Consider the following 21,342-nt stretch of genomic DNA (forward strand, 5'->3'; position numbering starts at 1 on the left):
AGTGGCATGATGACCTTGATAATAATTTACATTATACTGTATACCTTGTTGTTACCAGGAGGTCATTGAGACTAGACTCTAAAAAGAGCTTCATGAGTGGCATGATGACCTTGATTATAATTTACATTATACTGTATACCTTGTTGTTACCAGGAGGTCATTGAGACTAGACTCTAAAAAGAGCTTCATGAGTGGCATAAGGACCTTGATAATAATTTACAGTATACTCTCAAATTGATGCAGAACTATATTTAAAGTACTCTAACTAAAGTATGGTAAAATGGGTCAGTACTTAGGCGTAGGCTACTTCAGTGTGCTGCCTCTCCAGTCATCCAATGAGTCGGACACAGCTGCCTACAGCCAGTGGTTACAGTTGGAGTGCTGGCTATGATTATCAGTGGCACTGGGCCAACACTTGAATTCCTGCAGGAGGAGACAACGATTCAAAAGCAGATGGTCACTGTCCCGCTCTCAAAGAATACCAGTCAGTTTCACACTGTCCCACTCTCAAAGAATTCTAGTCTGTTTCACACAGACAAATGACTGTTTAATGCAGGAGCTGTACCAGAAGTTCTGTGTAGCTTCAATAAATTGGTGTATTAAGGTTCTAGCTATTGTAAGCCAATCAATTTGTCTGACTATTGTGTTTCTAAAATGTTTGTATAGTATTATTTCACAGACCACCGCCTGCCTGATTCACATCAGTTTATCACTTTTCATGAGCATAATGGACAAAGCAGAATCTCGAGCTTTACTGATAAAAAAAAGAGAGAGCACTTTTCGAAACACCCCTCTAATTCATGGGAATTTGACATTAGGTGACGTCTTGAAAGAGGTTCGAGATTGTCTCATGGAGAGGACTATGCATTCCAAACTAAACCAAAAATATACAATTATTCAGATGCATTGGAAGCACTTTTTAAGTTGAAGTCTTGTGTGGTGAAAAAACCTATACATTACACAAAGAGAGCCGATATGAAGTAAACCAGGTCACGGAGGCAAGCTCTCTGGCTTCAAAATAAAGTCCCTACACTACAGAACACACAAGGGCTTCATCTCGGGAAAGAAACAACTGACCGAAAAGAAAGGGATATACTCAGAAAAATCCTCTGACATTACAAATAGACGAACCAATCGGATAAAAGCCCTGGCTCGTAAACTCCACTGATTAACTGGGAACAACAGGACATTCCGATTCCCGACCGGTCCAGTACTGCCTAGCCTGAGCATAGCCTGGTTGGCTAAAGCTAAAGGCAAGCATTAGACTATCAAATTGTATCAACTAAAGGAAATGTAGCAAATAATCAAACACTACAGTAGCTACAGGTCAGCGTTATCTTCTCAGATACACAGTAGCCGATAACATGGCAGGGGAGATTTGCAACAATGCAGCAAACCCACAAAAGCTGGAGAAGTGGCCATGCATGCAGCATGACAATACACTGCAACCAGCCTAACCAGTCTCACTACTCTCTCTATATAACGTTAGCGAATAAAACATCAGCCTTTATAGGCTAATCATTCTGCATCGCCCCATTGTGAATTTTGAGTTGTATAATTTAAAACGTTCATCTGCTCTTTCATAATTCACAAATATGCCCTGGAATGAAAACCTTGTAGCCAATTGTATCATTGTTCCAGTTACATTGTCAGAAAGTAGGCCTAAAAACAGAAAATATGGAGTGTGAATTCCAAGAACTGCATTTATTTATTCATTTGTACAGTTGGTTTACTTGGAAGCAATACAACATTCTCTCCAAGACGAGCATACAGCTATGGAAAACGTTTCATTATCTTGCATTTCTCACTTACCTTTTATTTACTGCTCTATTTCTCTTGTCTTTTATGGTGGAGGCTTGCAATATCCAATGGAACTGTACACTGATCTCGGTTCCCAGACCTAGTAGCCTATATACGTTGGTCTTCTCTCAGTTGCTCAGCAATAACGCTTTTCCTTACAAATAGCAGTTTCCTACATCCTCCACGAGTCGCCAGCGTCTGCAGTTCCAGCTCGACCCGGTGGGCGTGCTTTCCAGATTGATTGGCAAATACAATAAATGCAACTATCAAAAACAATGTTCAAAAATGTTGTTACAATATGCTAATAAATTCGATACATATGTATTAGTGTAAATTGTTTTGGCCGAATAAAAGCTATTTTATGAGATTGTGAAGACTGATCTCGCGACCATACCAATCTGATAGGCCTACCAACGCGATATTGTGGCTGTAGTTTTTATTTTAAACGGTTCAACAAAAGTTGAGCATCACCTAAAACTACAAGTTCCAAGGCCCCTTGCTTGGTTCGGGGAAGTATTTGGAAAGCTGCTTGATTCAACGGTTGACAGCTGAATTTAAGCTGGACATGCATCAGCTCGGCTGATATCTACATGGTAGCAACGTTTTTGGTCTGACGTATTTTGTATGTGTAATTTAGCTAGCTAAATACATCAAGGACACACATATAGATACGTTCACACGTTATCCATGGAGCCACAGTTCGATTCTGTTGAGCCTAGGAGGAAGAAGAGTTGGGAGCGTATCAAATTAAACTGAAGAGGTAACGTTAGGCTCGCTAGCTAAAGATGAGGGTTGAGTTTAGCCATAACGTTTTGGGCTATAACTAACGTTTAGCTAGCTGGTCTTTTTGTTGTATTTGTGGTTGACATTAGCCATACGCCGAGTGACTTAAGGTGTTGCAAGAGCTGGCTAAATAAGAAAACATCCCCAAATGTACTCTCTAGCCTGTCTCTTTAAAATATAGATACAATGTAATTTGTTTGTTATTGAGCCGATGTCATTTCCCTTTATCAGCCTCGGGCTATATATTTATTGATCATCAAAAACCCTATTGGAAATGTTATCACATCATGATTGCATTATTGAGTTTAGACACTGGTGGTGTGGCAGACTAACTAGGTTTTCCCCCACTTTCGGTGGGTGCAGCACTGTTATTGTCCCATTGTGAATTTGTTCATGACTGACACAGACAATCTTAATCCATTTGACCAGAGTTGTCAAGATAATGTGAGCTCTAGCATGCCTGCCGTTCAAGACCTGGTCCACATTCTGCACAACCAGTCAGTACATCAAGCACCTGGAGGCTGAGGTCAAGTTCAGTAAGGTCTGTCTGATGACCTCAGAGTCTCGTTACCACTGAGTCTCATGAAAGTTCTTCCTACGCAATTTGTTCACCAATGGATATTCATGTCATGTAATGAATTACAGTGGTAGATTTTCATCTTGTTGGATGTTTATAATCCATGAAGTTTCTACCGTTGTCTATTGTCCTAAGAAAGCACAGTTGTTTGTAGGTCTGTGTATTTCTTGTTGTTTGTGACTGTATCTGTTGTTTGTGACTGTATCTGTTTGTGACTGTGTACAGTGTATTCATTTTGTTATGTTACAGCCTTATTATAACATTGATTTAATTGTTTTTTCCCCTCACGGATATACACACAATACCCCATAATGACAAAGCAAAAAGAGGTTTTTAGACATTTTTGCAAAAAAAAAAATTATAATAATAAAAAACAGAAATATTACATAAGTATTCAGACCCTTTACTCAGTACTTTGTTGAAGCACCTTTGGCAGCGTTTACAGCCTCAAGTCTTCTTTGGTATGACGCTACAAGCTTGGAACACCTGTATTTGGGGAGTTTCTCCCATTCTTCTCTGCATATCCTTTCAAGCTCTGTCAGGTTGAATAGGGAGCGTCGCTGCACAGCTATTTTCAGATCTCTCCAGAGATATTTGATCAGGTTCATGTCCGAGCTCTGGCTGAGCCACTCAATGACATTCAGAGACTTGTCCCAAAGCCACTCCTGCGTTGTCTTGGCTGTGTACTTAGGGTCGTGGTCCTGTTGGAAGGTGAACCTTCGCCAGAGGAAATCTTCAACAGAGAAAAGCTGGAGTTCTGTCAGAGTAACCATTGGGTTCTTGGTCACCTCCCTGACCAAGGCCCTTCTCCCCCGATTGCTCAGTTTGGCCTGGCTGCTAGCTCTAGGTGGTTCCAAACTTCTTCCATTTAAGAATGATGGATGCTACTGTGTTCTTGGAGCTCTGGCCTGCAACTCTATAATAGCTGTTTCTGCTCTGGGCTGATCAGATTTTACTAAGTGATGGGTTATCAAGAGACATGATTGTCTAAAAAATATGAGTCCCTTTAGTTGAAAGAGTGTTCTCAAAAGGGCTTCCAAATGCCATCCGGGTGGTAGAATTGGAAAGGTGGGGTTTTGAGTGCGAATAAACTGGCGAATTTGGGAATACCTAAATAAACTTAAATGGTTAGATAACATTTGTTGGCAAAGTCATCAAAATTGGCAAAGATAAGAGGTAAAACAAAACGTAGTAAGGCCATTCCTCTGCCATAGCCTAAAAGCTGAATCCAGTTTAGCTGGAAGGAAGAGGGGATTATGACATATAGGACCTTGAATAGGAATTGAGTCCACATTTCAACAGTACTGAAACCAATTGGATTAGATGTGTAGCGCGAAGCTGAGAGAGGAAGAATGGAGGTGACTAAAGCTGCCAAAGAGGAACAGGAGTTGGCTTCTTTTTGAAATGTCTATTCAATACAGCTACACCCCAATTATTTGTTGTTCAAATTGTCATGGCAATGAATGATTGTATTCCCTCCCAGGTAAACAGCCTAGAGCAGACAATACTCAAACACCAACACCCATACCAACAGTGTCTTTCAGCAAGCAGAGGAACAGAAGTGGAAGAAAGAACTGGTGGGCCTGTATCACTAGTCACCTCTCTCCTTCCGTAACAGTATAACTTTAGACCATCCCCTCGCCCCTACCCGGGCGCGAACCAGGGACCCTCTGCACACGACAACAGTCACCCACGAAGCATCGTTACCCATCACTCCACAAAAGCTGCGGCCCTTGCAGAGCAAGGGAAACTACTACTTCAAGGTCTCAGAGCAAGTGACGTCACCGATTGAAACGCTATTTAGCACGCACCACCGCTAACTAAGCTAGCGTTTCACATCCGTTACACTCACCGCCCTTTTGACCTCCTTTTCCGCAGCAACCAGTGATCCGGGTCAACAGCATCAATGTCACAGTATAACTTTAGTCCGTCGTCTCGCCCCTACCCGGGCGCGAACCAGGGACCCTCTGCACACAACAACAGTCACCCACGAAGCATCGCTACCCATCACTCCACAAAAGCCGCGGCCCTTGCAGAGCAAGGTGAACCACTACTTCAAGGTCTCAGAGCAAGTGACGTCACCGATTGAAACGCTATTTAGCACGCACCACCACTAACTAAGCTAGCGTTTCACATCCGTTACACTTCCATACTGTCACCTTCCACCTATACTGTCACCTCTCCTTCCATACTGCCACCTCTCTCCTTCCAAATTGTAATTTCTCCTTCCATACTGCCACCTCTCTCCTTCCAAATTGTCACCTCTCCTTCCATACTGCCACCTCTCTCCTTCCATACTGTCACCTCTCCTTCCATACTGCCACCTTTCTCCTTCCAAATTGTCACCTCTCCTTCCATACTGCCACCTTTCTCCTTCCAAATTGTCACCTCTCCTTCCATACTGCCACCTCTCTCCTTCCATACTGTCACCTCTCCTTCCATACTGCCACCTTTCTCCTTCCAAATTGTCACCTCTCCTTCCATACTGCCACCTCTCTCCTTCCAAATTGTCACCTCTCTCCTTCCATACTGTCACCTCTCTCCTTCCATACTGTCACCTATCTCCTTCCATACTGTCACCTCTCTCCTTCCATACTGTCACCTCTCTCCTTCCATATTGTCACCTCTCTCCTTCCATACTGTCAGCTCTCTCCTTCCATATTGTCACCTCTCTCCTTCCATACTGTCAACTCTCTCCTTCCATACTGTCACCTCTCTCCTTCCATACTGTCAACTCCCTCCTTCCATACTGTCACCTATCTCCTTCCATACTGCCACCTCTCTCCTTCCATACTGTCACCTATCTCCTTCCATACTGCCACCTCTCTCCTTCCATACTGTCACCTCTCTCCTTCCATACTGCCACCTCTCTCCTTCCATACTGTCACCTCTCTCCTTCCATGCTGCCACCTCTCTTCTTCCATACTGTCACCTCTCTCCTTCCATGCTGCCACCTCTCTCCTTCCATACTGTCACCTATCTCCTTCCATACTGCCACCTCTCTCCTTCCATACTGCCACCTCTCTCCTTCCATACTGCCACCTTTCTCCTTCCAAATTGTCACCTCTCTCCTTCCATACTGTCACCTATCTCCTTCCATACTGTCACCTCTCTCCTTCCATATTGTCACCTCTCTCCTTCCATACTGTCAACTCTCTCCTTCCATACTGTCACCTCTCTCCTTCCATACTGTCAACTCTCTCCTTCCATACGGTCACCTATCTCCTTCCATACTGTCACCAATCTCCTTCCATACTGTCACCTCTCTCCTTCCATATTGTCACCTCTCTCCTTCCATACTGTCAACTCTCTCCTTCCATACTGTCACCTCTCTTCTTCCATGCTGCCACCTCTCTCCTTCCATACTGTCACCTATCTCCTTCCATACTGCCACCTCTCTCCATACTGTCAGCTCTCTCCTTCCACATTGTCACCCAACATCTAACTTCACATTTTCAACTTGGCCTCAGGAGCAGCTCAAATCCCTCTATCTAGCCCAGACAGGGACACTGGAGGCTCAAATAAGGTCACTGAAGCAAGTGAACTGTATGACTTTAGAGATCAGCATTAATGCACAGAGATCTTTGCATATCTGATTAATCAGGATTTCATTTTTCATCATCCTCTTTTCGTACATCCTGTTTATGTTGTTTTGATCATTCCATTTAGGAAAGACCTGGCCAGCAGTCAGAATGAGTGTGAGGAGGTGAAAGGTCATCTGTGACTTTAGGGGGTGATGGCAAGTGCATAGGCTGCCTCTGTCTGAAGTGTGCCCAGAACGAGGTAGTGCAGGGACACGCTCCAAAGTCCAGGCCATCCAGAGAGTCACCAAGTCAGTGTGATCATACATTTGTTTCCTGATCTTTTGTTCTTTATTGATCAGAGTAGTTGGGTTCCTTCAATGTTTCTTCCATCTCATAACAGCAAACTACCAAGCAAGGGACATTTTTCCTGCCCATTGACGCCTAAGGTTTTGCCATTGATCACACTTTATTGATTCCCATGTTGACTGGTAAGAGTCTCTGAGCTATGTCAAGGGAGGGATGTTCAAATTGAGATGTCATCTCAATCAATCCAGTTTGCATCTGACATAATGCAATCAATTCTCATCTCCCCCTTAGCAAGGTTGTCAAGAATTTAGTCTCCATCTCAATCACAAATGATACATCTGGCTTTGACAGGGCATGGCATGTCTACAAGTGACATTGTTAGAAAACATTTGCCCACATTGAAAAGTGTGTGTGTGTCCCACATAAAGCATGATGAGCTGATGAGTGTGCTTTGCTCGGAGGGAGGCCCAGCAGAGGGTGCCTACCAGCAAGTCAAACTGGCTGAGGAGGCCAACCTGGAAAAGACCAGGGTGTCAAACAACCACTCACTAATGGAGCATTACTGAGCAACAGCAACATCTACTGGTCCGGCTCCTCAACCACACACTTTAATGGACCCCCTGTACCTGATAGAATACAGTGCCTTGCAAAAGTATTCATACCCTTGGATTTCTTCTACAAAGTGGGATTAAAATTAGTTTCATTGTTATTTTTTGTCAACTATCTGCACAAAATACTCTGTAATGTTAAAGTGAGTTTTTTATATATATATTTTTTAAACATAAGTAGAAATGAAATAACTCAAATATAGTGGGTAATATACATGGCGTAATTATTCTGCCCCTTTGTTTAGGAAAGCCTAGTTCAGGACAAATCACATAATAAGTTACATGGACTTACTCTGTGTGAATAATAGGGGTTGACATTGATTTTTTCATGACTAACCCTTCCTCTGTCCCCCATAGGTAAAACATGTAAGGTCCCTCAGTCAAGTATTGAATTTCAAACAGATTCAACTACAAAGACCAGGAAGCTTTTGGAAAGCCTCATAAAGAAGGGCAGTGATTGATAGATGGGTGACAATAACTAAGCAGACATTGAATATCTCTTTAAGCATGGTCAAGTTTAAAATGATACTATGGATGATGTATTAAACCATCCAGACACATCAAATATCCATCTGAACTGAGTTGCAGGACAGGAATGAAACTGATCAGGGATGTTACCATGAGGCCATTGGTGAGTTTTAAAACAGTTGCAGAGTTCAAGGCCTGTGATGGGAGAAAACTGAGGATGGATTACAATAATGACTTAAATGACAAAGTGAAAGAGTAATACAGATATACAGAATAAAACAATTCTAATCAAATCAGTTCATTCACCTGCCCCCTAAACAACGTAATGTAAAAACGTGCCTGATATTCTAAGAACGTATTCATTTTGGGCCGCCCCAGGTTGATGGTTTGTGCCGATGCTATTTTAGCATGTCAATCTTGGTGGGGAAAACAACGTTTTTTTAGATGCATGCCAGCGAAGACACCTCACAACTCTAAACAATACATTAAATGCACTATAACGGTGACAAACAATGCCCACATACTTTTAGGGTCTACATAAAGCTGTCCGAGAGTGGAGTTTATGGCAGACTTGGTTTCTACTGGTTTCTGAGTCCTTGTGGTTTCATATAACCTGATAAGAACCACATTCTCCTTAAATAATGAATATCGACATGAGTTTTGACTTTTCAACCACACGCAAACATTATTGCATTTATGTTCAGTAAATTCACAATGTTTGTTCTTATATTTATAAGTATAAGCATGTGCAAGCAAACGAGCTGCGATGAGGTAGGCCTATTCGTTCAGCAATTTCGAAATGGACACTGACTAAAATTCAGATAGATATTAGTTCAGATAAATTCAGCAAGATGTTGAGGCCTTAACTTTACTCTTCTTTAAGTCACCACAGAGAGAGAAAGAGAGAGCGAGATCCAAACTCAGCGGTTAGCCTACCATTAGAAGTGTTTTATTAGGCCTATGTGGTCTAAAAAGGAAAGACTATACAAACACGAGGATCAACTTTTTTAGACAATATACAGACGCACTGTATTCACATTGCGCAAACAAAACAACCCTCGCAATATGAACTGTAATTGCATGGGTCTATTACTGAACCTTTTGATGAACAAAAATATTGGAAGAGACTGTCACTGGCAAACATGGTTACGAGGAGGGGATACTATAATATAATGTTGTTGGGTCTGTAACTTTAATTTACCACCCTCTTCATGGAGAAAAGCACCAGAGCTAATTCTAACACACAGTGAAGATTTGTTCTAACATTGTCTATAATTATTAATAAGATACTAATGAGATGTACCTACATAAGCATTATAACAATGCAAATGTACAAACTATGACGATAAGCGGTTAAGAGGCAAATCGGAAATGTAGATTAAGACATGAGCTCTCTGAGACCGATGTAGCCTAAATGCTGCCTATTTGTTCAACACTTATGAAATAGACTGTGACATAATTCAGTACATGGGCCATTCTTACAGTATTCTCCCTGTACACCAAGGGGGCAGATAAGCATAAGCAGGCAATGAAAGTTACAATAGGGGTAGGTAAGCAGGCAATGACAGTTACAATAGGGGCAGGTAAGCAGGCAATGAAAGTTACAATAGGGGTAGGTAAGCAGGCAATGAAAGTTACAATAGGGGTAGGTAAGCAGTCAATGAAAGTTACAATAGTGTCACGTTCTGACCTTTGTTTGGTCTTTATTTAGTATGGTCAGGGCGAGAGTTGGGGTGGGCAGTCTATGTGTGTTTTTCTATGTTGGGGTTTTGAGTTCAGCCTTGTATGGTTCTCAATCAGAGCCAGGTGTAGTTAGTTGTCTCTGATTGAGAATCATACTTAGGTAGCCTGGGTTTCACTTTTGAGTTGTGGGTGTGTGTTGCCACACGGTACTGTTTCGGTCGTTTCACATTTATTGTTTCGTAGTGTTCAGTTTATGTCTTTAAATAAACATTATGGACACTTACCACGCTGCGCATTGGTCCTCCGATCCTTCTCGCTACTCCTCCTCAGAAGAGGATGAAGAATGCTCCAAATAGGGGTAGGTAGGAAGGCAATGAAAGTTACAATAGGGGCAGGTAAGCAGGCAATGAAAGTTACAATAGGGGCAGGTAAGCAGGCAATGAAGGTTACAATCGGCGCAGGTAAGCAGGTAATGAAAGTTACAATAGGGGCAGGTAAGCAGGCAACGAAGGTTACAATCGGCGCAGGTAAGCAGGCAATGAAGGTTACAATCGGCGCAGGTAAGCAGGCAATGAAGGTTACAATAGGCGCAGGTAAGCAGGCAATGAAAGTTACAATAGGGGCAGGTAAGCAGGCAATGAAAGTTACAATAGGGCCAGGCAATGCAAACTGTTACAATATTCAATGATTACATTTATCTAAAACTGGCAATAGGCTATATGTGCACAAAGTCCGAACAGTAGGCTAAATTAACAGGGGCACATAAGCAGACCACGAAAGATCTTACAATGGGGGCAGGTATTTGAAGATGAGACTTCTCTAAAACAGGCTATAGGCTACATGTGCACAACCGTATCAGGACAGTAGGCTACGTTCTAAGGGGAGAAAGGGACCACATTTCCAACAAGCCTATTGGATGACAATTTTGTTCTCTACAAAATAACTCATAATGGACTTTTCTTGTACAACACAGGTACAGAAGATCCCCTTATTGTATGGGACACTTTTAAATGTAGAGGCCATTCAATACAATACTCATCGTTAAAACAAAAGCAGTTTAGGTCAAAAGAGATTAGACTTATAAAGGAAATAGAGGAAGTAACAGCAGGTAGATGGTAATAGGTTAGAGGGAAAACAAAAATAATTGGAGATGCAATAGAAATTCTACCAAAAAGATTTGACAGAAACTCGTTACAAATGATGGAGTTATCCATGATTCAACCAATTATATTTTGAAAGAGGACGCAAACTATTTTAAGCATGTTTTATTTTCAGTCTCCTCCACTGAATGATGTTAACTGTAAGGATTTCTGTCCTAATAATAATAATTATGTAAAATGATCAAATTTACAGAAATACCTGTGTGTGAAGGCCAACTTATAGAAGATGAACTTTTTGAGGCAATAGGAAAAACAACAGGGGCTTGACGGAATACCAGTAGAGGCATATCAGACCTTTTTTGATGTACACAAAGATCTATTATTAGCATGTTTTAATTACTCTTATACAAATGGTAGACTTTCAGGTACTCAACAAGAAGGTCTGATTTCATTACTACTAAAACAAAGTTCCAGTCCATTTAAAAAACTGGAGGCCTCTAACACTTCAACGATGTGAAAAGTCTGGCGAACTGCATAGCACATAGAATAAAAAGGGTTTTACCAGATATTGTTCATCCTGCTCAGACAGGTTTTTGACATGGACGATATATTTGAGATAATATATGACAGTTACTTGAAACAATTGAACATTATGAAACATTGGAGATACCAGGCCTGATTTTCATAGCAGATTTTGATAAGGTGTTTTAATAAAGTACGACTAGAATATATATATATATATATATATAAATGCCTGGATTCTTTTAATTTTGGTGAATCTCTTATACAATGGGTTAAAGTTGTGTTACCCAGATGCAACCCCAGATGTAAAATAGTAAGTAATGGTTACTTCTCAGAAAGTTTTGTGCTTTTAAGAGGAGTAAAACAAAGCTGTCCGTTGACTCCATATCTATGTATCATGGCCATTGAAATGCTAGCTGTTAAAATTAGATCAAACAAGAACATTAAGGGGTTAGAAATCCAGGGGATATAAACAAAAGTGTAAATGTATGCTGATGAGTCTAGTTTTTTCTTAAGTCTGCGATCTGGATCCCTGCACAGCCTCATTGAACATCTTGATCACGTGTCTAGCCTCTCTGGATTAAAATCTAATTATGACAAGTGTACCATGTTACATATTGGGTCGTTAAAAAAATAGTGTTTATGCTACCTTAATAAAATGGGTGGATGGTGAAATAGACATATTTACATATCCACATCTAAAAAAATGTAAATTAACTCACCACAAAATTAATTTCAATAGAAAGTTAGCAAAAATAGATAAGATTCTGCAACCATGGAGAGGTAAATACTTGATCCCATTGATTAACTCTTTGGTCCTATCACAGTTTACTTACTTAATGGCACAGCCTACTCCAGATGACTCGTTTTTTAAATCATATGAGCAAAATAGATTTAATTTTATTTGGAATGCTAAGCCAGACAATATTAAACCAATTTATATAATGAATATGGGTTTGAGGGGCTAAAATTATTAAATATTAAAGCTTTAAGCCTCTCACTAAAAGCTTCACTGATACATAAGATATACTTAAACCCCAAATGGTTTTCCAGTAGATTATTAAGTAAGGCTCATCCTTTGTTCAAAAATGGCCTTTTTGCCTTTATACAGATTCCAACTTCTCATTTCCGACTAATTGAACTTCAAACAAAATTTAATTTATCGCCCTTTCTTAAACAAGCTATTCAAAGTTGGTTACAATTTCAGTTTTATCCTCCAGAGAAGATAGAACAAATATTACAACAAATGTTATGGTTAAACTGAAAGATACTGAAAAACATTCTTTATAGATTTGTTTTATTGTATTATATAATTAAGGATATTATGAATGGAAATGGTGGAGTTATGTCACATATGCAGTTATCGAAAATATATGGGACTATCTGCACAATCCAAATTTACAACCAACTGATTGCAGCACTTCCACAAAAATGGAGGAGGCAAGTGGAAAAGGGAGAAGGTAGGGAATTTGTTTGCCTGCCATATATTAAAGATACAACTTGGCTGAAAGGAACTGGCTCAAATAGAAAAACATACCAGTTTCATCTGATGACAAAAACTGCCATACAGGTTGCAAAATGAACGGTAGGAGATTTTCAATGTACCAATTCCATAGCATATGGTTTATGATCTGGTTGTGACAATCTGGGTGCGAAGTCAAGCACAGGAAGCAGAGAGTTCAGGGTAGAGCTATTTAAAGCACAAACGGCGAACATAAGCCACCCCACGAAACACAGGGCGCACACAAAACAAATGCCCCAAACACAGGGACTTAAACAGTCCAGCAAAAACCCACAAAATGGGAAACACACTCAGACGTGCACTCAGACGTCACACAGACGTGCACACTACTCACACAAACAGTCACGCACAAAGAGCAGGCGGGCCTCCTGGTTAACATAGCCCGACTAATCAGCCTAAACACAAAACAGAAAGGGGGATAGGGATCAGTGGCAGCTAGTAGGCCGGTGACGACGACCGCCGAGCGCCACCCGAACAGGAAGCGGAGCCGAGTCGTGACACTGGTACAAAAAAACGACACTTGATTCAACACTTAGTGTTTTCAATTTAAATTATTATATAAAATGATTGCTACCAACAGAATGCTATATATATGGGGCATACAGCAATCTCAGCTCTGTAGATTTTGCAGCGAAGAGACAGAATCAACAGATAATGTATTCTGGTATTGGCCCTATGTAGCTTGTTTCTAGTCACAGGTTCATGGATGGTTAAAAAATCACAACATGCACTTCAAATTAACCTTACAAATAGCAGTGTTGGGCAATTTGGAAAGCCCTAGTCAGTCAATAAATAATATAATAATACTCATAGGAAAGGTTTTCATCTTTAGCTCACAATCTGTTTAAAATATATACGATTAGAAAGTTTCAGAAAGGTTGTAAAACATCACAGCACAATTGAACAATATAAGGTTGGTCTTCGTGATAGGTGGGATGGGCTGAGGGGTGGTATTAAAAATCTTATGTTTGGTAATGTATTATTGTTATGTGACTGCTTTATATAAAAGTACCATGTATGCAAAATGGATATGTAAAATGTATGTATATGTAGCAAAAAAACTGTAAAATAACTAAGATATTTGTCCTCCGAAGAGGGGTGGTGGAGGGGTTAAATATACTGTATATATGTCTAAACATTTCATTTACTCTATGGCAGCATCCATGAGTTTGAGTTTTCGAGCTCTGTGGGTAGATTTTGCGGTGACGTAGAGTCCCCATGAGTGACAGAACACTGAGCCAATCACGGCGCAACTAGAGAACATTACCAACCCCTACGCTCTGTATTTCAGCTGGCTGCCCCACCACCACAGAAAGCACTGATCTAGGCTGAAACACCTGCATTTTTGTGCTGCCTTTACTCAAGAAAGCAAAAAAGAGACCATGTTTGTATGTGCTTTATTAACTCAATATTACATTTTTTACATTGTTTGCAAACGGATATGTGACACTTGCCCTGAATGATGCATTGCCACTGGGTGTGGGTAACATTAAAGCCTACAGACAAACTCATGGCCATATTCCAATAGCACCAATAATAGAACATATTGAAGATGCAATATTAGATGATTTAAAAACTATCTCTGATATGTAACTACTTTGTCAAACAACTACCATGTACTGTATGTAAAATGTATATGCAAAACAAAGTTACTTTTATTCCTCTGAATACATTATTATAGACCTCAGATCCCAGAGGCCAGAGTTATCATATTTTCCACCATATATGTCTCCACATACCTAGTAGAATAACTATGCAATTACACCCATTTAAAATTGATGGAGTGTTCTTCAAGACAGTAGGATTTCAGTTGGATAAATTTGTTTGTGTCTCCACTCACAGGTGGCCAGCTTGTCCCAGAGGGTAGCAGAGCTGGTCAGTAAACTGGCCAGGGGGGACAGAGAGAGGGGCTCCCTGAGCTCCCAGCTGGACGAGACCCTATGCAAACTCACAGACGCAGGACACCAGCAGCAAGGTACTGGAGACACCTTACTGCTGTCAACACCTAAAGAGGTTCCAGGTTGTAGCCTGTTGATGGAATGGTTAAGCTTTTGAACTGGCAGTTGCAGACACAGTACACACTACCATCACAGAGTATTCAAAACTTGAGAGTGATTTCAGTAACATTGTTGTAATGCATTTTAATGCCACACGGTGGCACCAAAGCCTTGTCTATTTTAAAATGTTATTTTGAAGTGTCAAGCTCTATGTAGGTCTCGGAGGCGGTTGAGTTTATTGAGGGTAGATCATTACAACCAGTGCTTCATTTGAACAGGATCCTGTGGCGCCTCTCACTTTTGGAAGCCATTTGCCAGGATTCGGTACCCCATGGCATACAAAATCATTTTCACTGTTTTCAAATTAACAATTAGAATAAAATCAATCAGTTACTTCAGCTGCCCACTAAACAACGTAAAGTGAAAATGTGCCTGACATTCTAAGAATTGATTCATTGGGCCGCCTAATAATTGACAAATTAAGCACTGATTACAACCAACGCAATCATTATTTACTGAATGAAGACTGTGCATTGATCTCCAATTAGGTCAATTCTGTCTCTTATTACTGCTCAATTTACAGTAATATAAAGTTACCATCGTCCTCTCTGTCACACAAAAAAATGGCACAATATTTGTATTGATTGTGTGCTGGTGTCAGATTATATGAAGGAATCTTTTAGAAAGTTGACTGTTCTCAGGTGTTAGGGTTAGTGTAAAATATTGACAGCCTCTCTCAATCTCTGCCTCAGTATTTCTGTTCATATTTGGGATTGATTTATGATTCATCCTAATCTTGGGTTGATTTATGATTCATCCTCATTTGGGATTGAGTTATGATTCATCCTTATTGGTCATGTTGAAAACATGAGGATGCCTTTCTCTTTTTCAAATTGGAGAACTTGGCATATCTGAGGTTGTATGGTGTTGCAGTATAACCGGTGTGAAATGGCTAGCTCGTTAGCGGGGTGCGCACTAATAGCGTTTCAATCAGTGACGTCACTTGCTCTGAGACCTTGAAGCTGTTGTTTCCATTGCAGCGAAAGTATTCACCCCCCTTGGCATTTTTCCTATTTTGTTGCCTTACAACCTGGAATTTAAATATATTTTGAGAGGGGTTATATAATTTGATTTACACAACATGCCTACCACTTTGAAGATGCAAACTATTTTTCATTGTGAAACAAACAAGAAATAACAGACAAAAAAACAGAAAACAGTATGTATAACTATTCACCCCCCAAAGTCAATACTTTGTAGAGACACATTTTGCAGCAATTACAGCTGCAAGTCTCTTGGGGTATGTCTCTATAAGCTTGGCACATCGAGCCACTGGGATTCTTGCCCATTCTTCAAGGCAAAACTGCTCCAGCTCCTTCAAGTTGGATGGGTTCCGCTGGTGTACAGCAATCTTTAAGTCATACCATAGATTCTCAATTGCATTGAGGTCTGGGCTTTGACTAGGCTATTCCAAGGCATTTAAATGTTTCCCCTTAAACCACTAATGAGTTGCTTCAGCCGTATAATTAGGGTCATTGTCCTGTTGGGGAAGGTGAATCTCCGTCCCAGTCTCAAATCTCTGGAAGACTGAAACAGGTTTCCCTCAAGAATTTCCCTGTATTTAGCGCCATCCATCATTCCTTCAATTCTGACCAGTTTGCCAGTCCCTGCCGATGAAAAACATCCCCACTGCATGATGGTGCCACCACCATGCTTCACTGTGGTGATGGTGTTCTTGGGGTGATGGGAGGTGTTGGGTTTGAGCCAGACATAGCGTTTTCCTTGATGGCCAAAAAGCAACATGCCCTCCTTGCCTGGTCCATAAGTTTTGGTGGGCGGCCCTCTCTTGGTAGGTTTGTTGTGGTGCCATATTCTTTCCATTTTTTTATAATGGTTTTAATGGTGCTCTGTGGGATGTTCAAAGTTTCTGATTTTTTTTTAACCCAACCCTGATCTGTACTTCTCCACAACTTTGTCCCTGACCTGTTTGGAGAACTACTTGGTCTTCATGGTGCCGCTTGCTTGGTGGTGCCCCTTGCTTAGTGGTGTTGCAGACTCTGGGGCCTTTCGGAACAGGTGTATATATTCTGAGATCATATGACACTAAGATTGCATACAGTTGGACTTTATTCCAAGGATCTGTCCTAATTTCCCCACTCTGTTCAGCTCCTTCTGACAGCTGAGTATCTGTCCTAATCCTCCTACTCTGTTCAGCTTCTTCTGACAGAAGAGGATCTGTCCTAATCCTCCTACTCTGTTCAGCTCCTGCTGACTGCTGAGGATCTGTCCTAATCCTCCTACTCTGTTCAGCTCCTTCTGGCAGCTGAGGTTCTGTCCTAATTACCCCACTCTGTTCAGCTCCTAGTTCCTTTGTTTGTTGGTTTGTTTACTCCTGTTTTTTTGTCATTCCCCTTCCCTCCTCTGCTCTACTCGGGGGACCCCATAGCGCGGGACAAAAAACATGCCTAAAAACCGACCAACACACTTGAACTCCCATCACTATTCAAAACCTCTTTCCGTTTGGTGGTAATGATCTATACTGAGGCTTGGAAGGGAAACATACTGTACACCCATGAATTCCCCCCCATTTCATCTACATTAAATATTGCATCCATTTTAATGTTGGTGTTTGCCAACTATCATTGGCAATGTGGGGCCCAGCGTTTGAATAGATTGATAATCATGTCCCTACTCGAAGGAGGGACCTACAGGCGTAGACATGCACATCAAACTCCCACATATTCATGATGCCTCTGTCATAGCAAACCCAGACAAGCCGCCTACCTGTTTGTGGTGAACAGATGGACAGACCATTCTAGATACAGCACTCTCAGAGAAGGTACGGTCATCTGGCTAGTTCACTTGGTGGATCAGTGTTGTTTGTGTGGTGAAATTGATAAGGAAACTACTTGACTCAGTGTGGTTCTATGACCATGCGGCCCTTTGCTGCCAGTCTGAGTCTGAGACAGCTATATTGATACTATTCACCCATTGCAGATGGCTGAGTCTGGCTCCTTTTAAAATTGACAAATAATGGCGCCGGAGGGGAGGCTGCCATTTTACGGGCTCCTAATCAACTATGCTATTTTGTTTTTGTTTTTTTCGCATTGTTTGTAACTCATTTTGTACATGTTGCTGATACCATCTCTTATACCATCTCTTATGACCAAAAATAACTTTTGGACATCAGAACAGCGATTACTCACCTCAAATTAGACAAAGATGTTTTATTTAATGACTCCTACACAATGAATACATTGCTTTGTCAAGGCAAGGCCCAAATCCATGTCATTAGCATGAAGAAAAGATGGAGGAATAGGGGGAGGAGGGCATGGTGCCTTGTAATAATTTGCCGTTGAGTAGGTAAACCACCACTTCACTGCATATTATTGGCCAACGTGCAATCATTGGAAAACAAACTGGACGATCTACGATTAAGACTATCCTACCAACAGAACATTAAAAACTGTAATATCCTATGTTTCACCGAGACGTGGCTGAATGACAAGGCGGATAATATAGAGCTGGCTGGCTTCTCCATGCATCGGCAGTACAGAATAGAAGTAGAATACCTCATGATAAGCTGTAGACCACATATCTACCAAGAGTTCTCATCTGTATTATCCGTAGCCGTCTATTTACCACCACAAACCGATGCTGGCACTAAGACCGCACTCAACAAGGCCATAAGCAAACAAGAAAATGCTCATCCAGAAGTGGCGCTCCTAGTGGCCGGGGACTTTAATGCAGGCAAACTTAAATCTGTTTCATCTAATTTCTACCAGCATGTCACATGTGCAAACAGAGGGAAAAAACTCTAGACCACCTTTACTCCACACACAGAGATGCATACAAAGAGAAGAGGTATTCGGAGTGGACTACTAGTCCAACTCAGGAGGCATGCACACCATCCACCACTTCCGAGTATATTATTCGCTGATGTCCTGTCTCTGGAAAATAAAGTAGATGAGCTCAGGGCGAGTATCTCCTTCCAGAGAGACTTCAGGGATTGTAACATACTCTGTTTCACGGAAACATGACTTTCTCGGGATATACTGTCCCCATCCATTCAGCCATCTGGGTTCTCAGTACATCTCGCAGACAGAAATAAAGACCTCCCCCGGGAAAAAGAAAGGCGAGGGTGTATGTTTCATGGTTAACATACAGAAACTCAAGGCATTTTGTTCACCCGACCTAGATACCTCACAATCAAATGCTAACAATATTACCTCCCAAGATAATTATCTTTGGTTACAGTCACAGCCGTGCATATTGACCCTCAAGCCGATACCATGACAGCCCTCAAAGAACTACACTGGACTTTATGCAACCTGGAAATCAGATATCCTGAAGCTGCATTTATTAGGAGGGAAACACTAACGAAGTTCTACCAACCCATTGACTGTAGTACTCGAGCTGGTAAAACAGTTGACCACTGCTACGCAACTTTTCAAAATACCTACAAGGCCCTCCTGCACCCTCCCTTTGGAAAATCTGATCATGATCCGTTTTGATCACGTGGACTGCAATATGTTCCGGGTAGCTTCTGAGAATAACATTAACGAATACATGGATACGGTGACTGAGTTCATCAGGAAGTATATAGGAGATGTTGTTCCCACTATGACTATTAAACCCAAATCAGAAACTGTGGATAGATGGCAGCATTTGCACAACTGAAAGCGCGAACCACCACATTCAACCATGACAAGGTGACTGGGAATATGGCCGAATCTAAACAGTGTAGTGTCACAACTCTCCTGTGACGATCTGAAGGATCAGGTTACAGTGGATCCGCTCTACAGTGTGCTCTCTCCCGTAGAGGGGGGAGAACAGGAAGTCGGCTGTTTTATGGCAGTCGTAAAATATGTTGCATCTATGCTCTGTAGTGTTCGAGTTTGCAATGTAAACTGTGGGACACAGAGAGACACTTGGACAATCAAACGTTTTGATTATTAAACAATATTTATATATTTGAGAATGTCGGAGTGGTCCGTGGGTATTTAAAGAGCAGATGGATAGGCAACCACAGAGAGAGACAACAAGACATACACTCGTCAATATGTAAATTGCTATTTCTTTTGAGTGTAGTTATCAGCTATGAGTCTCCCGCTCTTGAGCGGTCCCCACCCCCTTTCCTTTGTCTACCAAGCCGTCATATCGGTTTTGTCCCCCAGGGACTTTTTCTTTATCATGCAGTAACCCATGTATGAACTAATTGTGTTTCATTATGTAATTATCTAATTGATTAAGTTAGGTTTAAAAATTGCTTCAATTATTTATTTACTAAATTAATAATTTAAGTAGGGCCCATTCGATCAACACATGGTGCCCTGTGCTAGGAATCTAAGAGATAATGAGAAATTTATTTTGATTCAGCCTATATAAAATTGGAAAGCAAATTGCATTATGCACCCAGATTATGTTATACAACATGGGAGTTGTAGACAGGATTTGTTGACGTGTGCTGCATTTGAACAATACAAGGAGGTTCCCTCCATCTTGTTTCTCTGACATAGTCAGTGTTGGGTTAGATAACATTTTTAGTGCAAGGACACGATCCAGCTAATTATAGAAATTTGACAATTAGTTGCTTTGGGCCAAAGGTGCTATTTCTGTCTCTTGTGTTTCAGAAGCGGGTAGACTCAAGTCGTTATTCATTTCTCGAGCGAGGACATAGGGCCAGCCGATTCAAATTTGTGGATATATTAGCTTGACCAAGCAATAATTCTCTGTCCCGTACTACCAGGTACTGACGGAAGTCCCGCCTTCGCAGGAATCCCATGTGGCTTCGGCCTTAGGGATATGTGAACCTGGTGGTGAATGTGTTCTAACATTTAAACTACTGGTTTAGTCGTAGTTTAAATAGCACCTTTAGCCCAACACAGTGGTTGGATTATCATAAACAATGTCAATTGATTGGATATCATTGTCTCTATCAGAACCAAGGTAAGACCCAGATGCAGACTGATGAGATAGGCTATGTTGGAGTGATCCGAGGGGAAGGAGGAGGGCTGAAGCTGAAAGACGAGGGCACACTGAACTAGGAACGCCCAACAGGTGCAGGTGCTTGACTCTCCACTGAAGCGTTCCAGAGGTGGTAAACGGGGCTCCCGAGAAGGTGGAGTGACCGATGAGACAGCGCTGCTAGCCGCTGAGTCGCTGAGGGGCTGTGGGGTTACCACCGTGGTAGGAGGCCTCTCAGTAACCTGTGGAATTGCTCCAACAAACTGTCCAACGCCCAGTCATGGCGTTTAGCCAACGTTTGGACGCGCCTCCACAAAGCCACGAAGCAATTACTCGTACATACCGATGGTGGCTTCATGGGTGGAGATGGTGTTGCACAGCTGGTCCGGGTCTGCTGGGTCAGTTCGTACTATCAGAACCAAGATAAGACCTAGATACAGACTGTCGAAGTAACAATGTTTATTGTAGCAACGGGGGCAGGCAAA

At 41.5% G+C, this 21,342-nt stretch overlaps 1 protein-coding gene across 1 annotated transcript in view; it reads right to left on the reverse strand.

The window, feature by feature from the left end:
* LOC135511348 (centrosomal protein of 170 kDa-like) overlaps positions 1-1,984 on the reverse strand; it is a 32,918-nt gene extending 30,934 nt beyond the window's left edge. Inside the window, exon 1 of the mRNA XM_064932892.1 lies at positions 1,813-1,984. The gene's annotated coding sequence lies outside the window, so the exon portion shown is untranslated. The remainder of the gene's footprint in view (positions 1-1,812) is intronic.
* Between the last annotated feature and the right edge of the window lie 19,358 nt (positions 1,985-21,342).

The sequence above is a fragment of the Oncorhynchus masou genome, chromosome 24 (genome assembly GCF_036934945.1).
Source record: "Oncorhynchus masou masou isolate Uvic2021 chromosome 24, UVic_Omas_1.1, whole genome shotgun sequence".
In the NCBI taxonomy this organism is placed as follows: domain Eukaryota; kingdom Metazoa; phylum Chordata; class Actinopteri; order Salmoniformes; family Salmonidae; genus Oncorhynchus; species Oncorhynchus masou.